The sequence below is a fragment of the Strix uralensis genome, chromosome Z (genome assembly GCF_047716275.1).
Source record: "Strix uralensis isolate ZFMK-TIS-50842 chromosome Z, bStrUra1, whole genome shotgun sequence".
NCBI classification, from domain to species: Eukaryota; Metazoa; Chordata; class Aves; order Strigiformes; family Strigidae; genus Strix; species Strix uralensis.
In genome coordinates this window covers 20,125,085-20,139,283 of record NC_134012.1, presented here as the reverse complement: position 1 = coordinate 20,139,283, position 14,199 = coordinate 20,125,085, and positions in this window count along the sequence as shown.

The following is a 14,199-nucleotide window of genomic DNA, read 5'->3' as shown; positions in this document are numbered from 1 at the left end:
TCTACAGTAACGCAATCTCTTTGGTGTTCACTAAGCAGTGAGAGTGATGCTAAAATTAATGAGGAAACACAGTACCCAGAAGGAAAAGGCATCAAGTGACCACATTATTAGCCATGCTTTTGCATTAAGAAAAGTCTAGAGTTCTCCAGTGCAAAATGTAACCCCTCTGCTGGCATTAGGTAATGCCTTACGGATTTTACCTTTAAGTACATGGAAAGAAGTTTTGCCCAATCTTAGGAGCATAAACCAAGAAAATCTTCCACTCCGAGCAATGAAGAGATTATGCATTTATATGAAGGTCACAAAGAGTGGAACTCAGTGTCCTTTGTTCCTTTGAGATTATTGTTTGCCATTCCTACCTAGCAAAAAGTAAACAGCAAAATCCAATTACTGTTTCCTCTAACTCAAACACTACTCAAGGCTTCTCTCAAGCTGCTCTCTGAACTTAATTCTGCTCTTATAATTGTGACATGTCTTCAGGATTTATTTGCCAAAAATGCATGGATCAGAAAGTGCTATAATCTTACTGCGTTATGACAAAACAGAAGTCCCCTTCTTTTATTTTATTTTTTTTTTTTTTTTGAATCCTTGCTTTCTCTCCCCTATAAACAGCAGAAAGAATGGTTTTCTGGAACCAGTGGCAAAATTGTATCTCCTTCTGGGAGTACTATAACATTAATATAATATGAAGGCACTCTGTCAGGTCCACAAAGCACACATTGGTCCAGTTTCTGGCTCCATTAAGAGCTATTTGATTGAGGATTTTGTTTTCAACCACTCAAGTCACATTACAGAAAAAGCATGGCCAAAACCAGTTTTCCCCCGTGATCTCATATAACTGAAGGATAGAACAGTGATCTCTCTGACAGGTGAAAAGCATTACAGCCTTCAGAGCACCAGAGAGTATGGGCTGGATGCTGGTTAACCTGAGGACCACAGCTGAACTAATGACCCAAGCCCTGACAAGTGGAGCCCTCTCTTTCAGCCCTTGCTCGCAGTGTTTTGTGAGAGGACACAATGCACAGCAACCTTTTCAGGAGAGGAAGCAAGGAGATCTCCAGGTAACATCAACCATCAGACAAGCATATATTCCCATCTAGGCCCAACCTACCCACCAGCTTTTGCTACAATAGGAACTGAGAAAGAGAAATGTTCTGTTTACCATAAAACACACAGAGATGAAAGAAAAATATAGCTACAATGCTATGGAAAGAGGCAAGAGGAGCAGCACTCAGAATCCAACCTGACTCCATCCTGGTGTACAAGAGCTACTTAAAATACTCCCCCAAGCATGGCTACTACTAGACCTGTTTCCAAGTTTTCTCCCAATCTTTTTCCCTCCAATCTTGTAGGTTCCCCATGGAACTTCTCAGCTCCCATGTAAAGCTACCACGATCCCTCCTCTACTTGTGCTTAGAGCAGATCATCAAAGGACCATATGCAAAGTCCTGCAAACTTTGCCCTAGTTCCCAGTGATCACAGTATTTAACAGAGAAGTTATACTCCTTTTTGAACACACTGTGAATTATTTTTCATGCAAACTCAGTAAATACATCCTGTATTAGCTTGGTGTGCCATTATGGGGCAAATACCTAAGGAAAGAAAGAAAAAAAATGGAAATTGTGCAGAATCTCACTACTCTTTAAATATTTTGACCACATTTTGAAGGGAGACACACCATGAACCACTGTCTGTCATGCTTTGTCACTAAACACTTGACAACATATATGGGGTACAGAAAAGCTCATGGTATCTCTTGGACACCATGTGTTATAAATAACACATCAGAACAGTTTGGGTATGAACATACACCGTAAAAGACCCCCATACACACAATGATAAATAGTTTTGCTTGGCACTTAATATTACCTGTTGAGTGTTGATATAGCACTTTTCAGAAAGTTGTATATGCAACAGGAAAAGCTGTGGATTCATGTTGTTTCAGATCCGGACTGGCCTATTCCCTGTCTAGCCCTAATTTCTCCTTCTATTTAATGACACCATTCAGATGCCAAGGCTAATTTGGAACATGGCAGCCCACTTATTAAGTGGGACTTTACGACAGGAGAGCATTACACTGCTGCTCAGACAGCTGCACTGGCTGCCTGGAAATCTCTAGGGAAAATTGAAAGCTTTCAAGGCTCTTAATTGTTTTGGATCTGGGTTATTTTATCAGCAGAAGAGGCACTCAACTTTGAGAAGCCTTGACATGAAAGAGATGTGGGTCACTTGGATAGTCAGGTCTGTCTCTCCCCAGATTAAACTCCCAGATGTGTTATTAAAGCCTATTTTCCAGTCTGACAACTGGGAGAGGGAACGTTAGGAGAAGCTCTTTACAACATATAATTAGTTTAGGTGCTGAGTGCAATAACATCAGCTGGTAGAATATCTAGGTGACAAAATTCTGTTATTTTGAACATTATTATAAATCAGAAAGACTGTTCAGTTCTTGGAAAGACACTTTGGGTGTTTATGTCTTGTAAAACATACCTAAATAAAATATACTCTTGGAAGTTATTCTCTGAGGACTCAACAAATCCAGAATATGAATTAGTTTAAATCAGAATTCAAACTATTATGACAAGACAGACCATGGAGTACACTGTCATGTGTTTTGCTTAAAAAAATGTACGTCACTATACCCTTAATTCACTCTCTTACCTATTGATAACACTAGTGTCTTCCATAGAGGGAAGGTTGCCTTACAGGCCAAAGCATGGACAAAGTGCCCATTCAGTGAAAGAGATACACTTACTTGAACAGCGGGCACCAAGATGAGTGGGCTGATGCTCCCAAGAGGTGCTTGGACCCATGCATACTGCAGTGGGAGCAGAAAATATTAAAGTTCATTCTTTACCTCTCACCTGGTTCTCTCACCCTGAAGGCTACAGCCTCAGTGCATTTCTGCAGGGAAGTGTTGGCTAGCAGGGCAGAGTAATTATTTTCTGTCTGCACTCTGTTTCACTGAGTGGGTCTATACGAACATCCAGGAAAGCACAGTAACTCTTCATTGCACATACAGCAATATCACCTGGGTCTTACAAGTTTTGCAAAGTTATTCCTACCACAGCAGTTGAAGGAAAAGCAAGGGCCCAGTACTACCTTCAAAAGTACACAAGATACTCCTTTGTAAACTAAAGGAATCGGGAAGTACAGCTTCAAACCACAGTTAAACCACAAGGCTTACATTTTCCAAGGTGACTGTCTCCTTCAACCAACATCAAGGACTCACTTGATAATAGAGGCAATATTCATAGTTTAAAATCTCATCTTAAAGCATTTCCTTTTTTTAAATTAAGTTACTAGCTTTAATAATAGTCCTATCTCTCAGAGCACCAATTTCATGACCATAGGTAAAATATGATGTACTTATTAAAGAGGAGGATACCTCTTTGTGTCCCTGAGATACGGAAATGTGGGCTAATCCATATCAAGATAAGACTGTGCATGCCAGCTGGTGAAAAGGACTAATGGAAAGGAGCGGGGAATGCATTTCAAAATACAGAGGTAGTCTAAGCCTGTGGATTATCTGCAGTGGTACGATTTGCCTAGGAAGTGTAATTCTTTAAGGAAAAGCAGATGGGTTTGAATAAATGAAATAAAATGTGCATACGAAAAAAATCAGTGTCAGCCCCCAACTCTCTTTATGTGTAAATTCCATATGCATTTTTAATCGCACATACTTGTATTGCCATTTTTTACTAAACTGATGCAAGATGTTCCTGTTCCTGTCATCATGGATTACAATCTCACAGTTTTAGTTACTAGGAAGTCAGTATAGGACCACTGGTTTTGCTCACCAAGTTCCAACATTTTCAGATTCATGCGTGGTCCCCTGAGCCTCTCTGAATCTGCTGGGTCCAAAGAGATGTGTCTTTTAAATCCAGCCAAACCATGAATTCAGTGAGGTCTTTGTTGTCTGATGAAGATCTTGAGGTGTGCTAGCTCATGACAAAATATTCTTTATAGGTACCTCCAAAGTAAAGAGACAGAAGAGGTATCTGAAACACCACGTCCATTCATTCACAAACCAGGGTCCAGACTGTGAAATCCCAGTCCCACCTCCTACAGAGAATGAGGAACCAAAGGAAGAGCTGAGTCATAGTATGAAAATAGTGGAATTCACTCATTACATCAGAGAGAAAGTTTTCTTGGTATATTTTTCCAGGTGTATGTCATTCTGGAGTGTTTCTGATTTTATATTCACCAAATAACTTTCATGAATTACTTGAAGTAAGAAATGGTTCCATCAGGACTGCTCCCATCCAACTAGTTCTGTGACTGTTGTATCTGAATGGGGTCCAAGGGTACAGTGAAGTGCATGCAGAAACATGCAAGGATTCAGAATGCCTGAGATTAAACAGAGAAATTTCTGTTTGTCAGTTTGGCTCTTCAGTAAGTGAGACTGCCACTTCTACAGGCAATAATACTCTATGGAAAAAACAAATAACACAGTGTCAAAAATGTCCTTGCAAGCTTTGAAATAAAAGAGTAAAATGCTTAAGAGAAGTTACTTCCGTTACAACTTACACAGTTCAGCACTTGCTGTATAGACAATGAAGGGCAAGCAAAGTGACCTCAACTGAAACAGCTTTTATGAAGAATTGTTTTTCTGGTTTTATTAGGTTTAATACGTATATTAGGCATATACAGACAACTGAATCACTCAAAAAATCAGAATTCTGTTGTATTTATTTTCTCATTGTTCACATGCTGATTTTTTTTTTTTTTTGGCTCATAATTGTTTTACAAAAACTGTTACAATTATTTGCATTTCTCATCTCACAGTTTCTAAGTGCCTTAATGAAAACAAGATATATGACAGATTTCCTGGAAGGTAATTAACAAGAGCCTTGTTTACTTTCTCCTTTACCTTCTGCTTCCACTTCTGCTTCCATTTCCTCTTCCCTTCCTCCCAAAAACCACTACGACCAGAAAAGGGAGCAGAGAAGCTGGACCTCAGAAATATATATCACCTCACACCAGAAAAGTTCAAGAGTGAGCGTGTGAGCGATTTTGCTATGCAGCCAGCAAGGCTCTGTGCTTAACAGAGGGGCTTAACTCCAAGGAAGGACAGGAAAGGACTTAGGCGGGTCTTTTTTGCCCCCACTAACTGAATAAAGATCAGCGTTATGGGAATGCCACAGGGTTTCATTGCTGGGTTTGGGTGTCCAAATGAGCAATCCTGTCATTATCTGATCATTAATGACATGTTTGCATCATCAAGGCTATGAAATACTGTGCTGTAGATATGCCTTCTAGAGCAAAGGCTAGCTTTCTTACTGACAAACCATGACGTGGCTCAAAATGACTTTGGGACATGTCTGCACTTGGGACAAAAACCAGCTGTTTTGTTAACTAAAATTTTCTACTTTCAAGAGGTTTTGTGCCACCCTTTAACCCAGAACACTATCAGAAGCAGTTATCATACACTCCCAAGAAAAGAGTAAACAAAGTGTCTTCTTCAGAGAAATCACTTACTAAAGCAAACCAGTATTAAAACATAGCAGACCTTGAATAATTCCTGTTCTGGACTGTCTTTAGCTGGCTTCAAGTGGCCCACCACAATCACTTAACACTGATTGATGAAGTATGAACCTCATCACCTTTTATCTCTGCAGCTGCTTGCCTGTAGAGTCATTTGTACTCATCAGAGTAATCTCTTAACAAGAAAAGACTAACAACCCAGAGCATCAAAAAGCTGTCTAAACCCCATACTATGCAGATGAATGTACAGTCACCAGAGCTGTTTTTTCAGATACGCTCAGCACACCAAGCTGAAACCCTGAGATGCTGTCACACTGTGAGCAATGTCCTTCCAGCTTGTGGTGGATGGCAGATAGCTCTCTCCTGCCTCGGGAATCGTGCAAACATGTAGATCTTGCCCTTGGTTCTCTTTCTTCCCCATACCTACAGCCAAGCAGATTTCAAACATGAAACACTAAAAATATCGTGGTTGTGAACTCCATCCTTAAGTCAGCAAAGTTGGCACTGCCTAACCTTATAGACATGGTCTCAAACAGTGTAAGAACCAGATGGGTCTTGCTTTTGTTGGAAAAAAATAACAATGCTGGTTTTAATAATGGCTTTATTTTTCTCCAGCCATTGGCAAGATTTGAAATGCAGAATAGTCAGCATTCCACAAGTTCTGCCCACAAGCAAATGTGAGATGGCTCCACGATGTCTTGCTTCTCTGTACTGCAGGAGTTTTCTAATGAGAAGCCAAACTGCTGAAAACTGGAGATGCTGCAGCACAAAAAGCCCGTGGAGAGGAACCCTGTAAAACTAAGTGGAAGTGGAATTAAATCAGGCTGCATTGGAAATGCAGGAACCTACAGCAATGTTCATAGTGATCAGTTCCTTTCTGTAGACTGTTGCAAACAAATTGTGAAAAACTTAAACATACTAAGTTTTTCCATGACCTCATTCCATGGCTGATATCCATAGATGTTCTTCAGTCCACTTCAATAGCCTCTGATCCAGTCGTACATCTTTACAAGCATTTAGATATATTACAATAGTTTTAAAAATTCTTCTCATAATAAAGCTCATACAGAAATATTTGCTGAGGCATATTTCTGCCTGCCTTTTTTTGGTGCATGTTGCATGAATTTTCTGCTGGAAATAAAAATGTTGCCTGCATTCAGTGATCAGCTGGGAGGGAGGAGTAGGGAGGAAGGAATTGGATAAATGCATTTCAAAATCTTCTACCACTAGAAAGAAAAGTATAGTAATCCAAACCAGATGTGGGGAAAAAACTAGAGGCACATAAAGACAATCATTCTAATATCTGTTTGGTTTCTACCATTCCTGTTCTTTTTAATGCTGAAAATTCAAATGCATTTATGGTAAAAACAGACCATTTTTCTAACCAGAGGCACAGATCTCAAAACAGATTAACTTCTGCCCCATGCCATGTTACCTATGAACATAAAGGTCTATTGGTATTCCTTTCTCCTCTTCTTTCAGAGTGTCATGGATAATTAACCCTTTCCTTTTCCCCTTTATCTTCTCCTATTTTCTCCTTTCTGTTATCCTTCTTCCCTTTTAGTTTCATTTGCACACTCATACCGGTTACTCTTGATCAGCTGCCTGGTCAGAGGGTACATCTGCAGCAGTGTTTCAGTTCATACCAGGAATGCTCTCCTAAAATCACTCACCTGATCATCCATCTTTCCTCACTGTGGTTTGACTAACCTTAATAGACATAAAATGGGTTGCATCCCATTAAGCTGAATGGGAAGAGGCACTCCAGCAGCTACTGAAGGTCAGGGTATGGAATGGAACTAAAGCTTTTCTAGAGTGAAACTGCTAAAACACAGTGTGGACTTCAGGTCTTCAGCACCAACTATTATGCTCTCTGAAACCACTTCCACAGCATTTCACCAAGTGCTAACCTGTTGTAACAAAACAGGCACACATTTGAGTAACCACACACCCACTAAAGCTGTTCTGTATCCTGTGAATGCATCCACTGATTTTCATCTCAGTGTTGTGGTTGTCACACACAGCTTTGACATTCTTAGCCTCCCTTGGCACCTCTTGACTACTGGGCTCCCCAGCACACCACTGATGATCTCTTGCTGCTCTGCCCTCCCCAGCATCCTTTCATTCTTCATCCTCCCCTTCCAAGAAGGCTTTGGTTCAGTTTCCCTGACCTCCATTTTTTTAACTTCCCACTTGGGAAGAATCTCATGTCTAACCACTCCAAGTCCTCCTCCTTGTACCCAAATCCTTTGTTTGCACTGGAGTAAATGCTGCCCTTTCAGCACAGCGATAACCACACAGTTTGCTTTTGCTGTGTCATTGTGCTGTTCTTCCCAGCTTTTTCCTCAAAATATTCTGTGAATTCTCTTTGCAAACAGAGAGCACTTGAAATCCCACTGGCAGCTCCTTCATTGGTTCGGTCACAGGCTCCACCGACTGCAGCAAAGCTGTTTGCAGCAGCTGCCCGCAGATAGACAGGAGGTCTCTGTGCACTGAGCAGGGCAGCCGATGGCTTTGTGACCTCTGGCACCCAAGTTATCTAAAAGCCTCCTTTTCACAGCCTGAAGAATTGATCTTTCATTGCACAGCAGAATAACACTGGTTTGTGTTTCAAGAAAGAAGTAGCCCTGTTTGGGTTTAAAAGCAAAAATGTTTTCAGTCTCTGCACAATCGGGCTTTCTGGGGTTCAGATAAATGGCCTCAAGTGAAAAATACTTAATTCTTCCCCATTTAAATTGTTGCAAGGCCATGGGGAGATTTCCCCCTCCGTAGGAAAACCTCTCTGCCCCTCACCCTCCATAAAGCAGAATTCGAATAACGGGCTGATGGGAGGTGATCTGCGTTCCCAGCCTACTTCTCTTTCTCTGGTCAGTCACAGTCAGGCTGGGGCTCAGAGCACCAAACTGTTGCCTCTTGGACTCTTTCTTCAGCCTCCTACAAAATAACTTAATCTCTCTCCCTCTATGCCAGACTCCAGCATCTTTTTTTTTTTTTTTTTTAAGCTCATTTCGTAGTCTTACCTGGAACCAAGAGCAGGTGTAGGAAGCTCAGCAAACAGCTGAGCCCACCAGGAGCACCTGTCTCCTCGCACAAACAGGGACCGGCCTGCAGCTTTCAGAAATGCGGCTCAACCTCTGTTTCAAAACTGTTGCTAACAGGTTTCTCTCTGATTGTAGCCTGTGGCTTCAGCATCATTCTGGTCATCCTGGCTGTCCAAGGCTTACCTCAAAATTGCTGCAACTTCCAAATATTAACCTTTGTGGAAGGGTCACGCTTAATCCATGTCTTTTGGCATCTATCCCAATGCACTGGTTTTGTAGTATGTGTCATTACTAAGCATCAGAAATTAACAAAAACAAGAGGACTAAAAAATGGAAGTTTTTAGCAAAATGAAAGGCACCTCTAGTATTCAGTTTGTGAATTTACACTCTCAAATAAAATTAAGAGCAGAGAAAGCATAGCAAAGCCACATAAAATGCTAGAACATTTAATGCAGCCCCCACCAACACAAACATCTGCTCAAACACTGCACAATTTTTTATGTGCGCACACTCTCGATTAACAAAACTCCATAATTAAAAAACTAGTTATACTCTGTCACTAATACATAAAGCTAGTCCTAGATTTGGCTACTTTTTTCTGTAATAAGCACATTTACAAGCTGGCACTTCTCTTGAACTAATTGAAGACATCATGTTGTCACCATATCCATAAGACCAGTCAAACAAACAGATACTTCTTTTCATATGTGTCAGACTGGTAGGTTTGTTCACAAATGGACAAAGAAATCTATTGAAATATACGAAGATGGGAATGAAATCTGGGTGATTAGTTTGAAAAGAGACATTTTGAAAGTTTAATAGAGTCTATTAGCTGTGAATTTTTTTGATGTTCATTTTTTTTCTTAAATGCATTATCAGAAAGGTGGCTGGAATGCTTTATTATATTTTTGTCACATCTTCATAGTTTAGATTTTATATGTATGTGTTTTGTATCTATGTGAAAATTTTGCCTGAAGTACATTAGTTGTAAATACAGCTCAGCCAGATGCTAGTCATGTGGGCTGCAACTATCCTAAAAAACATTCAGAAATAGAGCTGCCCTTTTGCGTAGACCTGGCATGATGGTGAAAGGATCTAGAGTAGAATTCACATTTTACAGAGCCCCCATGGCAACTACCAGCTGGCATCAAAGAGCAACTTTATTTGATGAAGTCGCAGGAAATCAAACATCCATGAGTTCACTGCAGTCAAGACATGCTAGCATCATGGATCCCTGAATCATAACCACAAGCTTGTCTTATGAGGTGCTGTGCTGCTATCCTATGCTCCTGTACCCTATGCCTTGTTAGTGCCTCTCTGTTTCTCCATCCTGGAGGTCCTGGCACCAAAAGGTGCCTCATGGCTTAATTCAGTCAGCCTCCTGCACATTCCAGAGCTCACAACCCCCCTGGCCTTGGCATACTGGAGGTCCCATGGGGCATGCAGCCTCACAGCAGACAGGTTCCTATGGGGAACCTGTGGTAGCCCACAGCAGAAGTGTGAAACACAAGTTACTTGGCTACCCTGGTATGCAAACGGTTGATGCATATGATAAGAACCTCCTTGTGCTTAATAGGAGCCAGGCAGGGGAATGGAGGCTAAAGTAAAGTAATTATGTCTAGGAATTGAGAAAGTCCAACAGTAGGGGAACTTTGGGGTACAAAGTCACTCATCCTGAGCTTTACTGTTGGTAAATCCACATATGCCCAATATTGCCTAAATGACAGTATCAGAAATACCAATGGAGAAAAGCAATCAGGTATGGGGTGCCGAGAGGAGCTTGGTGAGGGAAGGAAGATGCAAGGATAGGAAAAAAGCTTAAAATAAGAAAAAATAGGGAGTAAGGTATGAAATCAGGCAGAGGAAAAGAAAGGTGGATCCCCTCCAGCAGCAGGAGCACAAATGCCTGCAGACAGCAGCGATGCTGACCTGCGTGCCCCAGACCACTGGGATGCCAGCGGGACCTTCCTTGGACAACCCACCATCAGGTCTATGTCCGTCAGATTTGGTGTGGGAGGAAATCTATTTGCACCTCCACACTAACAGAATTGTAATTTGATTGTGTTTATGTGTTTCACTGGGATTCAGACCTATAATTAACAGTTTCATAGTCAAGCCCAATACTCTGCATTGTTATTTAATTACAAGCTGCTATATGATTGCCTAGATCACTGAGAATTTTGTTGTCCTACCCATTTCATTCTAGTGTGATCATTAATCAACAAACATGTTAATGAGTTTGCATCAGCTACCTCTCAAGTCTCCAACCTGAAGAGGAAGTGTCAGACCTTGGCAGTAACAATGCTAAAAGCAGCCTGAACTGAAAACGTTCCTCAGCCTGCCAATGCCCAATTCTCTGCCAAAAACTGGTATGAATTTAATTAGTCATTACATATTTTCCAGGTCCTTTGCACTCTGTGTGTTTTGTCTGTGCAGCAGCCCTTGGCTACTAAAAAAACCCCTGAAATGCCAGAAGGTCCTTCCTCCAGAATCTAGGTTATCAGAAATCACTTCCAAATATTGCTATCACAGAGACAGAGCAGAGATTGCCAGCAGGAGACAAAGTGGTGCAGGATTAATTTCCAGCAAAGAGACAGCCTGAGACAGACAGAAATCTCAGCAAGGACAGACTGCTTTGCATCCCTATGGATGAATGAGGAAGGCTGAAACTGCAGTTTCGTCAGTCAGCTACACTACTGAATATTTTGGCAGAAATATTGAATTACTGTATGTATAGGCTGCAGTACTAACTTCCAGTATTCCCTGACCTGTAATTTCTTATGTTGCTGTTTCTACTGAAAACCAAAAGTCTAGCAACTGTTAGTCATATTTAACTGAAGCTGGAAAAGACACTCTGTTGAGACATAATGAGACATTTTTCTAAATGGAAGAGAAGCTGGCATTGAAAGTTTCACAAATTAGCTTTTGATTGTTGTACGTTTTCAAACATTTTGGCTTACTGTTAGATCCCTTCCAACCTAGATGATTCTGTGATTCTGTGATTCTGTAATACAGGTTGGGGACGAAGCTACAGATGTTTGCCTTTGTGATGTCACTGCTTCACAGCATCAAGCTTTTAGTTTGACAGCCAAAAATATCTTAAGTGATTTTACCTAATTACCCTTGCTTATATGTCTACATTCCTCTCTTAAAAGTCTTTTTATTCCTTTCTACAGGTACATATTTCTACAAAAAGTCCTGATTAGCCCTCATGTTTCAAATAAAGGATATGCTGCTATTAACATATGTGCTAGACACTATATTCCTGATACCTAAACTTTTCTCTATGGGATTCATGTATTAGTGCATCCCCAGTTTCACCGGTGAATCCAGGGCCACCTTTAAGCTTTCACACACCTGTGCTCTCACAGTGGAATTTATTCAGCCCCTACTTTTATCTGTGCCATTGGAGATAATCAGAATGCTGAGATACTCAGAATACTCTGACAATGCCATGAGCAATGCTGATGGAAGTTGGCCTGGTCTGTGCAGGGAGTTGGACCCACTGCCCTCCACAGGTGACTGCCCACCTCGGCTGTTCTCTGGTTCTAAGCAGCAGTGACTGCAGTCCACCTACCAGACCGTTGCACTGCAGGACAGTTTGGGGCTGGCAGGGACCTTGGTAGGTCTCTAGTCTGACCCCTGCTCAGAGCAGGCTCAGCCATGGGGTCAGACCAGGTTGCTCAGGGCTTTATCCTGTGGGGGCTGGAAACCCTCCAAGGAGATGGCACCACCTCCCTGGGTCCAGGCCCTGTCCTCACAGGGAAAAAACGTCCATTATCTCCATCCCCTCTGGCTCTGCTCAGCTCACTGCCCATCAGGATGGACCCAGGGCCTTCTCCCCAGAGCTGCTCCTGATCTCACCAGCACTGCTGCCAGGGCTCAGACTGCCTGGGGCAGGGCTGCCCTTTGCTTCTGCCCCAAATGCATGAGGGCCCTGTCTTTTCCTCCCACTAGTCCAGGTCCCTCTGGACAGCAGCCCTACCCTTGTGCATATCGACTGGTGCCCCCAATTTGGCATCACCTCAAACCTGATGGTGTACTTGGTCACTTTCCCAAGTCACGGATAGAGATGTTAAACAGGACAGGCCCCATGGCAGACCTTGTGGGACCCTATGGGGCACCAGTCTACAAGCAGTCCAGTGACCACCACCTCTGAGCCCAACTGCCCAACCAGGTATTTACCCCTCTGGTGAGACACACACCCAGACCTCAACATTCAGCTTGGCTACAAGGATGTTGTGGGAAGAGTGCTGGAAACGTTGCTGAGGTCAATGTAAACGATATCCCCTGTTTTCCCCATGTCCACAAATCCAGTCATTTTATCACAGAAAGCAATGAGGTGTGTGAAGCATTATTCACTCTTGGTCAAGCCATGCTGTCAGTTCCCCATCACCATCTTCTCCCTCATGTGGCAAGACACGTGCTCCAAGAGGACACAGGCTGTGATTTTCCCAGGTACCTGAGTGAAACTGGGCAACCTGCAGTTCCCAATTGTGTTTTGGCCCTTTTCCAGTTGTCAGGGACCTCTGTCATGTATATGACAATAAGATAGGAACATCTAAAAGAAGGGAAAAGTTACCAGTTCCCATTCCATGCCGTTTAAGTAGGAAATTCTCTTTCCACTATCTTTTGCTTTGAAAATCTGCCCTTTGCTAATCAAAGGTCAAAAGTTCTTGCAGGGTAGCTCTATTATTTTAGTTAGAACTGAAGTCAGACTTACCTGGTAGTCATTGTCAGGATTGTGTCATTTTTTCTGAAATTTAATTGAAGTCTTCTGTGTTTGAAATCTCTGGACACGCATATGAACAGCATGGCTTTGAGAAGCAATATAATGACTTCCTTTAAACGAAGTATCACATGAACCACCTTGTAAATAAGGACATGCTGCTATGGAGTTCCCTTGGTGTTTTGCCCAAGTAGGAGGTGTAACAGTCAAGGCACAGCTCTATGCCAGGACAGAGGTAAACTTGAAGAGAGGACAAAGTGCATTCTTTGTAGGCTCTGATTAGACAACAGATGTGAGCAACATGCCTGTATGAGATAGCCCTCATATTTTGAACAACTTTGCTTTGTCTTCACAGATCTGAGAATAGGAAGAGAAATCTTTTCTAACACCTTTTCCCAGTGGAGAATGGAGAGTAGAAGTTCTGGCACTCTGTACTGGTGTGTCATACTGGTGGCTCAGGGATAAGAACATTACCAAAATACCCATGCTGGTATATAGGCTGGGAATATCCTCTGCAGTCATAACAAATAAGACATGGCAGCAATCAAGATCAGGGAAACTGTGCTACTAAAAATGCTCTGAAACACTACTCCCTGTTCAAATCCAACTGGAAGAAATAAACTTGCCCTGTTATTTTAACTGTAAGAAACTGAAATCCTGAAGAAAGGTATTCACTGACTGCTAGATATAAGTGAACTCCTTAAAACATTTAGGAATTCTCACATATGGGATTAAAACTTTTTAAAAATAGAAGCTAAATTCTTATTTGAGCATATCAGAGGCATAGCAAGTCACACCAGTCTCAGCTTGAAATGAGTAAGTCCTTAACAGAAATGGAACTAAGTAACATATGACTTTCTATCAATGACAGTCTGTGATTCACCATCTCAGCATTTTTAATTTAACAAGGAATAAGGTTTTTTATTTCAAAGGATAAAAGAT